General features: G+C 38.2%; 1 non-coding gene across 1 annotated transcript; it reads right to left on the minus strand.

Moving 5' to 3' along the window:
• Positions 1-13119: 13119 nt before the first annotated feature.
• Positions 13120-13256, minus strand: LOC118148700 (small nucleolar RNA SNORA51). Its single transcript, XR_004735616.3, has one exon. It is a non-coding gene; the product is annotated as a small nucleolar RNA SNORA51 (small nucleolar RNA).
• Positions 13257-13533: the final 277 nt, after the last annotated feature.

The raw sequence follows: 13533 nt of genomic DNA on the forward strand, positions 1-13533 counted from the left end.
GCAGTTTAGAAAAATACTCAAGCCAGAGACCCACCCACATAGATTCTGATTCAGTTCTTTTTGAATGGGGCCTGGGCATAGAAATTTTTAAAAGTTCTCCTGTGGCTTTAGGCTGGGAGTGGTGGTTCATGCTTGTAATCCCAGCACTTCGGGAGGCCAAGACTGGCAGATCACGAGGTCAGAAGATTAAGACCATTTTGGCTAACACAGTGAAACCCCATCTCTACTAAAAATATAAAAAATTAGCCAGGTGTAGTGGCACACTCCTGTTGTCCCAGCTACTTGGGAGGCTGAGACAGGAGAGTTGCTTGAACCTGGGAGGTGAAAGATTGTGCCACTGTACTCCAGAGTGGGCAGCAGAGCGAGACTTTGTCTCAAAAAAAAAAAAAAAAAAAAAAGAAAAAGAAAAAAATAGTCTCAATTGGCTTTAATTTTCAGAAAAGATTAAGAACCACTGGCCTAAAAGGAAAGAAAAGGTAGTCTAAAGGAAAGGTTCCTTAACAAAGGAAATGTTAAAAGCATGATATTTTAGTGGATAGGCTTGTCACTTTGTGTTGGACCCCATAAGAGGACATCGAGGATCACCACTCCCAAATGTGAACAGTCCAGGAAAGTGCGGGACATCACCTACTCTGTCTTTTAGAGATGGAGTTGGCAATTTGCCCATTCACTCTTAGTAAACATGCATGAATTGTAAAGGTCCAGGTTACAGTTTATTCATCTGACCTAGGAACTTTATATACTCTAGTTACCAGAAAATGAGTGCCCGTAAACAGAACATCATTTTACTAATGCCTATATAATGCTATCAATACTTCCTTGTGAAATTCCTCCTGTGTCCTAGACCTGGTCCTAATTTCTTTACATTATGTTGCTATCTCATTTAATTTTCTGAATTACTTTGGAAAGCCTCATCAGTACTTACAAACCACACGGAATATTTCATTTTGTTGCCTCAACATTGCCCATCTTCATTTTAATTATAGTTTCACAAATTGTTATGTTTTCAAATGTATACTTGTTTTCGGTGACCACATTTTATGTCTACTGATTCTTTGTATTATGTAGGTAAAGTCCTAAATCTTGTAGTAATGTCTTCAAATCATATACAGAATGTGTTACTTTGGGGGAAATAGCTTCTAGACAGTTAATCCTATATGTGATTTACAAGAGTCTTGTAAAAATTATTCAACAGACCATAGTATTTCCTGGCAGGCATTTTTTGTTAGATTTTTGGAGTTAGTTTTTCTTCAAGGGTTGAAGCCCTCTATAGATGTACATGAGAATGAAATGTCATATAGAGGGGTTGATTTTGAAATGTCAGATATTAAAACTAAAATCAAAGCATGCCATATTGTATAACTAAATTAATATTTAGCCCTTCACTGGCCTTTCTGACTTACGGGCTAGATTTCCAGTGACAGCTGATGTCGCAATATTTCTAGGGAAAAGAAAGCCTCATTCTTTTAAAATACCATTCATTTTACACCTCATATGGCCCAGCTAGGATTTTAAGGCCTCATTAGACATGTGTATACCCAACAAGGTTACGGGGTGAAGAAGCTGTTTGTTTCCTTAGAATCTAGCCAATCCGGAGTGCTACACATTTGAGATTCAAAAAGACAACATTAATGGTTTTGATGGGAAATGTTTACATGTTCTCAATTCACCAGTTGGAATTTACTGTTGTCCAGGGTTATTTAACGTTTTTCTAAAGTAATTTAAATTCAAAAGGGAATTATATGCAATAAATAATATCTTTCAATGGAAGAATGCAGAGTACTGAAGTTTTCTTTCCTGGGGAGACTAGTAAGAAATGACTAGACTGTAAGTCTTTCAACCAGAAAATAAAGGATTTCAGAATGATGAGGAAAGTTTGAAGGAAATAATACAGGTCCATAGAGAGCTCATATCGTACTAAATGACTCATAAAATGCAATATTTTTTACATAATTTGGAAAGTGTGCCATGCTTGTACATTTCACCATTGAGTGTGGTACAGTACTTTGATCTTCAACAACACACATTTGTGACATAATAGCCATAATAGCACTATTCAGCTATTTTACATGGCAATAATCCAGTCCTCTCTCATCAGGATAAACTGTGAGGACAAATCCTTTCAAAATCAGAATTAGTTCCTTGAAGAAGAGTGAGGCTACAATTATCCCTTAAATAGGAGCAGCTGCAACATGGTATCAGCCTGGAGCGTGGCGGTGAAGTGTTTTTCCAATGCAATTAAATGGATTTTTTAATGCAAACTAATATTCTATAAAAAGTCAATTGGTAGGGGAGTAGGTGTGGAATTGCTGAGATAAAAGGAACAATCATTTTGCTTACCTGAGTTAATACTCCTGCCTTAGTAAATGCTATTTTGGTGAAAATGGATAATCAAGGCTCATATTTTTCTGTGAAGTGGGGCCCAAAAGAGAACCAGAGTAATACAAAGGAAGAATAATTCTGGTTTATCTGTACACTCTACATCTTATCTGGAAATGGATTCACAGCCACATTTTGATATTGTTTTCGAAAAGGAATGATGAGTGAACAGCAACATTTCAATTTAAACAGCAAAGGTAATGCTGAGATGGAAAGATATAGATAGCTCACAGGACTTGTATTAGTCAGTGCCCACATCCAGAATGAGACAAAGAGGAATGGGAACTTAAATTTCTTACCACAGAGATGATTAAAGGATCAGAAAATAAGACCTTTAAGAAAGATTAAAGGACCTGTCTAGGGAGAACAATACTGAGAGGCAATGTAATGTCTTCAGATCGTATATATCCAGAGCTCTTTCACAAGCAACAGGGAAAGAACACCTTCACTAAAGATACGACATGAGGAATTGGATTGTAATACTAGAACATGGAGGACTTAGCTCAGAAGAAAAGAATTTTTCCTAGTGTAAGCTTAAATGTATTGCCACAGGAGACGTGTGGGCTCTCAGTAGAACTAATTTAAAAATCACAGCAACCAAAGTTTGTGAAGTCACCTGTGCAACCACTGACACCCTTCTTGAGGTGTACAGAGGGCTCTTTCCTTATATAAAATCAAGTGGGCCAAGAGTTTGAACTTAGCCCTGATTATCTAAAAGACATGTACTCATAAATTTTGGATAACGTATAGGGAAGTTCATTCAGATGTGTGTTAAATAATTTCTTATAGTTTTTTGAAGTCAACTAATGCTTCTCTTTATATTATCGCTTGTTTATTAGCATTTTCAAGGACTTTCATTACACACAAAAATAACACATCTGATTTTGCAGGCAAAATTTAAGATATGACATAAAACTAAAAATCAAAATAATGAATACGTTTTTAGAGTGTTACCTTTGTAAAAGAATAGTCTCACATGACAGGACTGGTCTTTTAGGATGACTTCAGAGCGAAAGATAAAACAAAGGGAGTCCTCCTGTCTTACTATGATATATTTCAATGCACAACATTCACTAAGTGAAAAGCCAGGAAGAGGGCCCACACAGAAACACGTGAAGCTGACACCTTGATCTTGGACTTCCGGGCTCCAGAAGTGTGAGATAGTAAATTTGTGACTTCCAGCTTCCCAGACTGTGAGGAAAATTCACCCATTCTATGGTATTTTGTTATAACAGCCCAAGCTAAGACAAAAACTTAAGTTAGCATATTTTTTCTTGGTCTCAGCCAGAGTTAATTTAGGATGCTACTGATGCAGATTCAATCACTTGCACTGCATTAAGACAGCTTAGGAAGAGTTACAATAGTCTTATATTTTCTATGTTACCCGATCTGTATTTTTATAGTCCAATATCACCTTTATAGTTAAACAAACCATTGTAAAGAGCCTTCTGTATGTCAGGTGCTGTGAGGAACAATATATGTTAGTTGCTGTTGATCCTCCATTACTTCCCCTTCCCTCTCCGGCTCTTGGCTGCTTTACCCACTTATGTTTTCTGTGTGGCCTTTATACACATTTGTAATCTCTAGAATAGATATTAGCTAGAGAATAAACAGAGAAAACAACACTTAAGCCAAGAGACGAGCATGAACCAAGTCGGAGAAGCTTCAAAGACACAGAAAAGTTTGGGAGCAATCAGATCAATTGGGTATTTGCTGAAATTTTTAAAGAGCTAGGGTGGAAATAGGAAGGGGACAGATGAAGAGACATGAGAGGACACAGAGGAAGTTCTGATTATTGCAACGTTGTCCTTCTAACTGAAGAGCTGGAACTCTCTGTTGGGGAGTCTTGAAGAGCTTTGATATAGGACATAATTTTGACATATTTGGATTATAATATTTTATGAACAATGGGGTTTTTACACACTAGTCTCATTACAGTAAGGACTCCATAAGCAATTGCAGGAACTACTTACCGCAGAAGGAGAGAGCAGATACTACTTTTTCTAAAATTTTGTAAATCTGTTTTAGTACCTAGTGAATGTAAATATACCTAGAAAAATATAAAATTGCATATTGTTACCCTCTGTGATCTCTCTCTTTAGCTTCATATTTTTCCAGCCTCATAATCCCTTTCCTCTCAGCCCCAACCTCAGTGTCTTAAATTAGAGCAAACTACTTAAACAGGGCCACAGCCCCTAAATTGTAACTCAAAATTCAAAAAGTTCTGAAAACTTAAAGTTGTTTCATGACACACTGGCAGCAAAACCTAGAGGCATCGCTTAATCTCAACTGACAAGAGGCTCTTTAGGGTTTATTGATCCTACTCGATGTATGTTCAGATATTTTATTGCAGAAATATTACTGTTCCATTATGAGGTACTACCTCAAATCTCACATTAAATGGGGTTTGTGTAATATTCTGTAAAACTTCAAAAGTTAAAAAAATGTTTATTTCAAAACACATTTATCCATAGGGTGTCAGATAAGAGATTATGGACCTGTACTTATAGTAAGCTAAACTCACCATGACTTATGACTTATTTTGAAACAGAGGAATAATTTGCCTATAAGAAACCTCTGATATTAAATGTACACATGTAAATTTTGAGAAATTTATGCATTTGTGAACCACTGCTACAATCGCAATGCAAGAAAATCTACAGCTTTTCACAAAGTTTTTCTTAACCCCTTTGGAGTCAGTCTTCCTCGATCCCCAGAAACTACTGACCTGATCTTTGTCACTCCAGTTTTGTCTTTTCCAAAATGTTCTGTAAATCTAATCATTCAATATATGATCTTTTATGTCTGATTTCTTTTCCTTAGCATGTGTTTGAAATTCATCCATGTTGTCATGTCCATCTGCAGTTTGCTGCTTCTTATTACTAAGCAATATTAGACTATCAATATAACACAATGTTATTTATTCATCCACTGGTTGAGTAGCATGTAGGGTCTTTCCTGTTTTAATTACTATGAATAAAGCAACTATAAAAATCCAAGTACAAACACTTGTATGGACATGTTTCCATTTATTCTGAGTAAATATCTAGGAATGTGACTGCTAGATTGTATGGTAAATTCATGTTAAATTTACAAGAAACTGCCAAGCTGATTTCAGGAGTGACTGTGCCATTTTTCATTTCCACTAAGAATGTATGAGAGTTTTGGTGGCTCCAAATCTTTGCCAACACTTGGCATTACCAGTTTATCAAGTTCAGGCATTCTAGTGGATGTATAATGACAAGTCATTTAATATTAGGAAGAGTCTTTTAAAAACATTTACCTTTTAAAAATTGGACTGTTTGTCCACTTATTACTGAGTTACATAAGTTCTTATTATACTTTGGAGGTAAATAATTTTTAGAATCTAGGAAGAAAAAGCTACTAAAGCTAATAAATTAGTTAAGAGAGACTGTAGAATCTAAGGTCAGTATACAAAAATAATTACATTTCTATGTACTCTGACAAACAATTAGATATTGAAAAATACATAATTTATAATAGCATCAACAATATCAAACAGGAATAAATTCCACAAAATATATACAAGACTTGTGCACTAAAAATTATAAAACAATTCTGAAAGAAACTAAAGAAGACCATGATAAACAGAGATATACTGTGTTCATTGTATGGAGGCTCAATATAATCAAGATGTCACTTTGCCCACAGTGATCTACTGAGTCAATGAAACCTCAATAGAAATCTTAGGTTTTCTGGTTGAAAATTAAAAAGTTCATTTAAAAAGTTTTTATGAAAATGCAAAGGACCAAAACACTTTTGAAAAAGAATAAGTTGGGAGAATTATACTATTTGATTTTACTCTAAAGCTACAATAAAGAAAACCACATGATACTGATGTAAGGATTTATAGATCAATCAAACAGAAGTCTGCAAATAAACCCACGTGTACATGGTCAATTGATTTTCAATAAAGATGCCAAGGTAACTCAATGGGAAAATGATAGTTTTTCAACATATTCTGCTGGAACTGTTAGCTATCTATTTGCAAATCAAATCCTTACTTTATACCCCATACAAAAATTAGCAGAGCACAGATCTGTATTTAAGTGAAAACCATAAAACTAATAGAAGAAAATGCAGGATCTGGGTTAGACAAAGCTTCCTTAGGAGACAAAATGCAATTCATTAAGTTGGATTGTAGAAAAATTAAGAACTTGCTTTTTAGAAGACACTGTTAATGAAATGAAAATTCATTTAACAGACTGGGAGAAAACATCTGACAAATGAGAAAACATCTTGTAATGCTCATGTTTGCAGTATTTCTCCGCCTTGTTTCTGTTATTTCCTCTACCTAGTGTGCCCTTTTCCCTGGTCTTGGCACGAAGAGCTCTTATTTCTCTTGGAGAATGGATAAACTTGGACATTAGATCATCATTTTGTTCAGGAAAGCTTCCCAGACCCTCCAACTCTTCATGTTCTGGGCTGTTCTCATCATCTATTAAGACTGTACCTTTCTGATCAATTTGCATGTGTGTTTTCTTCAATAAACAGTTAGTTTTCCCTCAATAAACATTGAGGGAAAAGACAATGTTTTTTGTGCTTTCCCAGGTTCTTGGCCTGAAGAGCACTCACCTTTTCCATATCCCTCCCTGCAACACTGTCCTCTCTCAACTGTAACAAATTTTATTACTGCTTCTCCTTCCAGATAAAGCTCTATATCCTTCCACCTTATTGCAGCTAACCTTCCTGAATTCATTCCCCACCTATTCTACTTCACAGCACTCATTTTTCCTTCAACGAAGAGCAGTTTGGTTTTCTGCTCCTGAACCGCTTTCTATTGAAACTCCTCTAAGATTTCCACTGAATTTCTAACTGTCAGTTTCGCTGAGCACTCTATTCCTCACCTTACTTGACTTTCTTGGAGCTTTATAAATTGGCTCCCTATTACATTGTGAAGACTTTGAGTGAAGGGGTCCTACTTTATTTGTCTTGGTGGATAAATAGTTGGAGCGCATCCATACAAAGAGAACAAACAGATAGAAAGCAGCATGACAAAAAACAAAAAAACAGAAAAAAAAAACCAAAAAACAAAACAAAACAAAAAACGAGAAATAAGAAAACTCCAGGGAGCATGGAGTCATAGGGTACCTTCCAGGAGGAATTTCCTATGAGGGCATTCATCTGTTCCCTCACTCAGGGAGCCATCCCTTTGACAAACAGTACTTGAGTGTTCACTTTATGCCAGACACGGTGTTAGACTCCAAGTCCACAGATGCTTTTCTACACCCTCTTCTGTATGACCATTTGCTGCCATAACTCCAACTCCAACTCATTTCCCGATACCTCCCAATTCTGTGTCTCTTCCCTATCTTCTGAGTCCCAGGTACCACTTCCTCCTGTCATCCTCTGACTTCTTGTCTCATCGTAACTGCCATTGCCTTTCCGGAATCTCTCCTGCTCCAACAAACCCGAGCTCTCACCTTTCTTATTCACTGGCATGAATAAGCTCTCACCTTTCTTATTCACTGGCTGGTGATCCCTGGATGGGACTTCTCATATTTCACCCTGCACTACAGTTATATCTATTTTATTCTATCTCTTCTCCCCTTTTCTTTCTTTTATTTTCAGAAGCAGAATCTTATGCTGTCACCCGGTCAGGAGTACAGTGGTTAGGTCACGGCTCACTGCACTTTGACCTCTTGGGCCTAAGCCATCTTCCCACATTGGCTTCCCCAGAAGCTGAGGCCACAGGTGTGCACCACCATGCCAAGCGATTCTTTTTTAAATTTTTATAGAGATTGGTGGTATGTGTTGGGGTGGTGTCTCCATATGTTGCCCAGGCTGGTCTCGAACTGCCAGGGTCAAGGGATTCCACCTTCACCTCCCAAAGTGCTGGAATTACAGGCATGAGCCACGGCACCCAGCCTCCTTTTTCAGCTAGACAAAAAGTTTTAGGGGAAGTACTACTATGTCCAGTTCATCTCTGAGCTCCCCACAATGCCCAGAACAACTTGAAAATAACGAGTACTCAATAATTATTTGTTTAATTGAGTTGAGTTAAAATAAATTCAAACAGCTTTCTCCTCACAACATGTTAACAAAATAATTGTAACAAGGACATACACAATCACAGTAAGCAGTAGAGCCAGGATTTGAATACAGACAGTTTACTATGCTTTAAACTCCTGGACTGGTTGCCTTGGCAGCAGATAGAATATGTATTGCAAACTTGTTGGTCCAGCTATGGAACTTTACTCTAATTGCAGAAACATAAAAATTGCCCTGAAGAGACCTAACATTTTCTCCCTGACAGTGTGTGAGAAAAAAAAGTTTTTATTGTGACATTAGTTTCAAGGAGTAGGAATATATATAAGAGCATTCCTTTCGTGAATTTATGATGACCTTATCATCTATTTGCTAGTTTAATTCTTTCAGGATGTACATGTACAAATGCATAAACATGTAGATGTAAACTTACTATCTGCTGTTAGAGTGTGTGTCCCCAACTTGAAGACCTAGACAATAGCTCTGAAATCTACCCAACCTGGGTGTAAATACAAGTTGTGCTTTTGGTCAGGCTTTGGGGAGTGAATCTGCCTTTCTGATCCTCAGTTTCCTCATCTATAATACCAGGATGCTAGTCTTATAGCTTCTTTGTCTTATAGATGTCTGCAATGCATACCTCATGATAGGAAGATCCACAAGTGGCTCAAAGGTGGCAAGGGTGTACTGTATTAAGAGCTAAAGATGTAGGATTTGTAATAAGCTTGGTTTGGAGATCAGATCTTTATTCTGGGCCTATGGGCTTCAACAAGCAGGAGGCAGTAAGGGCATAGCAAAACATTCTTCATTGTTGAGACCTGAAATCCAGTAAGGGAGTCTGAAATTAATGTTAACTTCATTGGTTCCCACATAAAATAAGCACTTGTTCTAATTGGAAGCATTATGTTTATTCATTTATAGAATATGAGAAAGAACTGAGTGAACCAATGAGGTGGCATGGAATTTTCCATTTGCATTTTGGGATATATTTGATTCTATTTTTAAGTAGTGTCTGGGCTTTTTCTGGAGGACAGAAAGTAGAAAGTCTCTTTTGCAATGTCCTTTGATAGCAAGATCAACCTTTTCCTGATATGTGATTTTTCCTTACGTGCAGATGAGTTTATCATTTTTACCATTTGGTGTTTTCAGTTAACATGATGATCTTCACCATCGTCTTGATCAAGAACTCCCTTCCGACTCCACATGTCTCTGTGAAGAATATCTTACGTAGATTTTTGACTTTAAAAACCAGTCTACAGTTTCTTTTCTAAAATATTTGAGAGTTTTAGGTTCTGACAAGATTTAGAGACTGCAGATTAAATTCAATAATACTCATTGCTAAGTGATCAGACAGAAAGAATTGTACAGAAATTGAAAAATACCAACCAGGTTGACCACTGCTTTGTGATGCTTCATGGGTGCTCCCAGGCCCATGCACTAACTCCCTGGCTGGCTGGAAGAATGTGGGCCTCCTGTTCAAGGCAGAGAATGATCTCAGACTCCATTTCACCAGACTTTCAGTGAGATAGTTTGCCCTTATTTTGATTTATGGGTATTTGCCAATAAAGGTAGGTCTAAGATTTCTTTTATGTGGATAACTAAATAAACTTTTAAGAATATATTCAGAAAAAAATTCTCCCCTTTTTTTAGATGACTCTGTCTAGCTTTGCTCTCCTTATCTTAAAATTACGTCAATGCAACCAACACTTTCTGCCAGGGAAGTAGAAAAACCGTGCATATACTGTTGGCTGGTGTGTGTGCTTTCGGGGTGGGAGAGGACAGTGTAGGATTAAGAGTCAGGCTCTGAGATCCAACCTGGGTCTAAATACTAGTTTTGCTACTGACCAGGCTTTCGGGAGTGAATTCATCTAGCTAATTCATAATTTCCTCATTATAACACAAGGATAGCAGGTTGGCATGGTGGCTCATGCCTGTAATCTCAGCACTTTGAGAGGTCAAGGCAGAAAGATCACTTGAGGCCAGGAAATCTAGACTAGCCGCAACAACATAGCAAGACCCTATCTCTACCAAAAAAATAAAAATAAAACTAGCTGGGCATGGTGGCACATGCTTGTAATCCCAGCTACTCAGGAGGTCAAGACAGGAGGATCACTTGAGCCCAGGAGTTCCAGGTTGCAGTGAGCTATGATTGGCTTGGGCAACACAGTGGCACCCTGTCTTAAAAAAAAAAAGATATGGATGCTATTAAGAGTTGATAGCAAGACTCACAAAGGCAAATAATTCTAATATTTATTGAGCACTAATAGTAGGCACTGGCTTAAGCTCCATAAATTTACTATCCCATTACTCCACGAGGTGGACTCTATTATTAATCCCAGTTTCTTGGAGAACCAGGGGCATAGAAGTGGTTCAGTCCCACAGCAGGTAAGTGCTGGCGGTAATTCTAACCCTGGTTGCTTCTGCAGGTGCCCGCTTCTCCACTAGGCTGCTTTTTCACTCTGGGTGACTTCAGAGCACACAGCCACATGTGCATGTAGTATTCTGAGTACTTTTGAGGAATGTGACAAGGCAGGGAAGTCTAGCAGGATTGGTGAGGGCCGAGGTTCATCACCTACCTATGCAGGTCCTGGGTTAAGGTGTTTGCATTTGGGAGGAATTGCGACCAAGAGGCCGGAGTTGGCTCCTGCCACTGTGCTGAGGCTGCTCTGCTCTGAGATTTTCTTGAAAGCCTGAGAGTAGATCAACTTTCCCTTTCCTCTTTGCCTAATATTTTTGCACCTCATCCCCCACCATACTATCCATAAACGTCAGCAATCAAATAAATAAAGGAATACTTCTGAGGCTGCCGTTTAAGATCCCGTGGGCTGGGCAGCCTAATAAACATATCTACAACACTAGACTTTTTTTGGCCCACTCCATGTTTCAAGATGCTCCATAACTTCTCCTTTTTTACGTGAAGGCTTTCTTCACCTCCTTGCTCCAGGTGTAGTATTTGTTCTTTTATGATGTCTTCCATATGCATCTTTCTCAACCAACCAAGAGTGTATAATCTTCTTGAGAACAGGGATTCTTTTATTTTTCTTTATTTTGAAACAGGGTCTCACTCTGTCACTCAGAATGTGCAGTGCCTTGCCTCAATCGTAGCTCACTACAGCCTTGAACTCCTGAGCTTAAGTGATCTTCTCACCTAAACCATCCACGTAACTGGAACTACAGATGTGCACTACCCCGCCTGGCTAATGTTTTTTATATTTTATAGAGATGGGGGTCTCACTATGTTGCCCAAGCTGGTCTCGAACTTCTAGGCTCGAGGATCCTCCTGCTTCGGCCTCCTACAGGCATGAGCCACCATCTCTGGCCTTAGAGAACAAGTATTTTGAGTTTTGGATCATGGTATGACCTGTGGCATACAGCACAGCATCTGATAAGTAGAAGTGCATTATGAAATAGAAAAATATGAAACATCTATAAATCAAACCATTCCATAGACCAAGTCAAATACAAATGACAGACTGGGAGAAAACTTTTGCAACATATATAACAGTGAATTGTGATTTGTAATATACAAATAATTTCTTTAAATTAAAAATATTAGTTAAAAATGGATAAATGACAGTTACTTTTACCAAAGGTGAAATGCAAATAAATGGTCAGTAATGTGGAAAAATTCTAATACTCACCAGAAATTGAGAAAGTGTAAGTGAAATCACTGCCCCCTCAATATTTTAAACATATAGCCGAAAACTTAAAAAATATTTACTTCTAGTAAGAAAGAAAGAAAGAAGGAAAGGAAGGAAGGAAGGAAAGAAGGAGGGAGGAGAAGCATTTATGTAGATGGGTAGTTATGAAAGAGTTTGAAATCACATACTTTATGTGTAATTATGTGTGGTGTGTTTGTCTGCTACGGATGCCATACCAATGTACCATTTACTCAGTGCCTTTAACAACAGAATGGATTTCCTCACAGCTCTGGAGACTGAAAGTCTGATATCAAGGTGTCTGCAGGGCTGGTTTCCTCTGAGGCCTCTCTCCTTGGCTGGTAGATGACTTTCTTTCTTTCTTTTTTTTTTTTTGAGACGGAGTTTCACTCTTGTTACCCAGGCTGGAGTGCAATGGCAGGATCTTGGCTCACCGCAACCTCCGCCTCCACCTCTTGGGTTCAAGCAATTCCTCTGTCTCAGCCTCCTGAGTAGCTGGGACTACAGGCGCGCACCACCATGCCCAGCTAATTTTTGTATTTTTAGTAGAGACAGGGTTTCACCATGTTGACCAGGATGGTGTCGATCTGTTGACCAGGATGGTGTTGATCTCTTGACCTTGTGATCCACCCACCTCGGCATCCACCCACCTTGGCCTCCCAAAGTGCTGGGATTATAGGCGTGAGCCACAGCACCTGGTGATAGCTTTCCTTTCTCTGTGTCTTCACACTGTCTTCCCTCTATGCCTGGGTCCTAACCTGTTTTTAGAAAGACACCAGTTATATTGGATTAGGGTCCACCCCAATAAACTCATTTTAATTTCTGTATCCCTTTAAAGTCCCTGTCACCAGATACAGTTATTTTCTGAGACAGTGAGGATTAGAACTTCAACATACAAAGTTTGGGAAGACAATTCAGCTCATAACATATACGGGTATGCACAGTAGGTTACAGAAACAGACCAAGTAGGATAAACCCCAAATCATTAACAATGTTTATCTCTAGGGTTGGGATGGAATGGATAGAGAATATTTTATTCCTTTTCCAATTTTAAGAGGTCTGGAATGATGGTCTTCCATGTTTCCCTATTCACTATCCAGACGAAGCATGGGGCCTGGTTGAAATGCCTGGGGGCGGGGGTGGGTAGGTTTATTCCTTTCTCTTTCTACACAGTCAGTGTAAGAACACAGCTGTGTTAAATACCAAGAGGTTGTTCTGGAATTGTTATTTGTTCTTTATTCCTTTTTTCAGTTTTTCAGGATTTTCAAATAATATTAAAGATAATAGAAATATCACCTACAGAAAACATATCATCATTAGAGGCACACACTGCCCGGATGCTAGCCAATACTGCTCCTACGCTTGGGCAAACAAGAAAGTTACATTTTCCAGCCTTGTAGTTAGTTAGATTGGATGATTTGACTGAATTTTGATCAAAGAAATATAGGTGGAAGAAAATAAGCCACTTCAAGTCTTGGCCTTAACAAAA

The sequence above is a fragment of the Callithrix jacchus genome, chromosome 16 (assembly GCF_049354715.1).
Source record: "Callithrix jacchus isolate 240 chromosome 16, calJac240_pri, whole genome shotgun sequence".
NCBI lineage: Eukaryota > Metazoa > Chordata > Mammalia > Primates > Cebidae > Callithrix > Callithrix jacchus.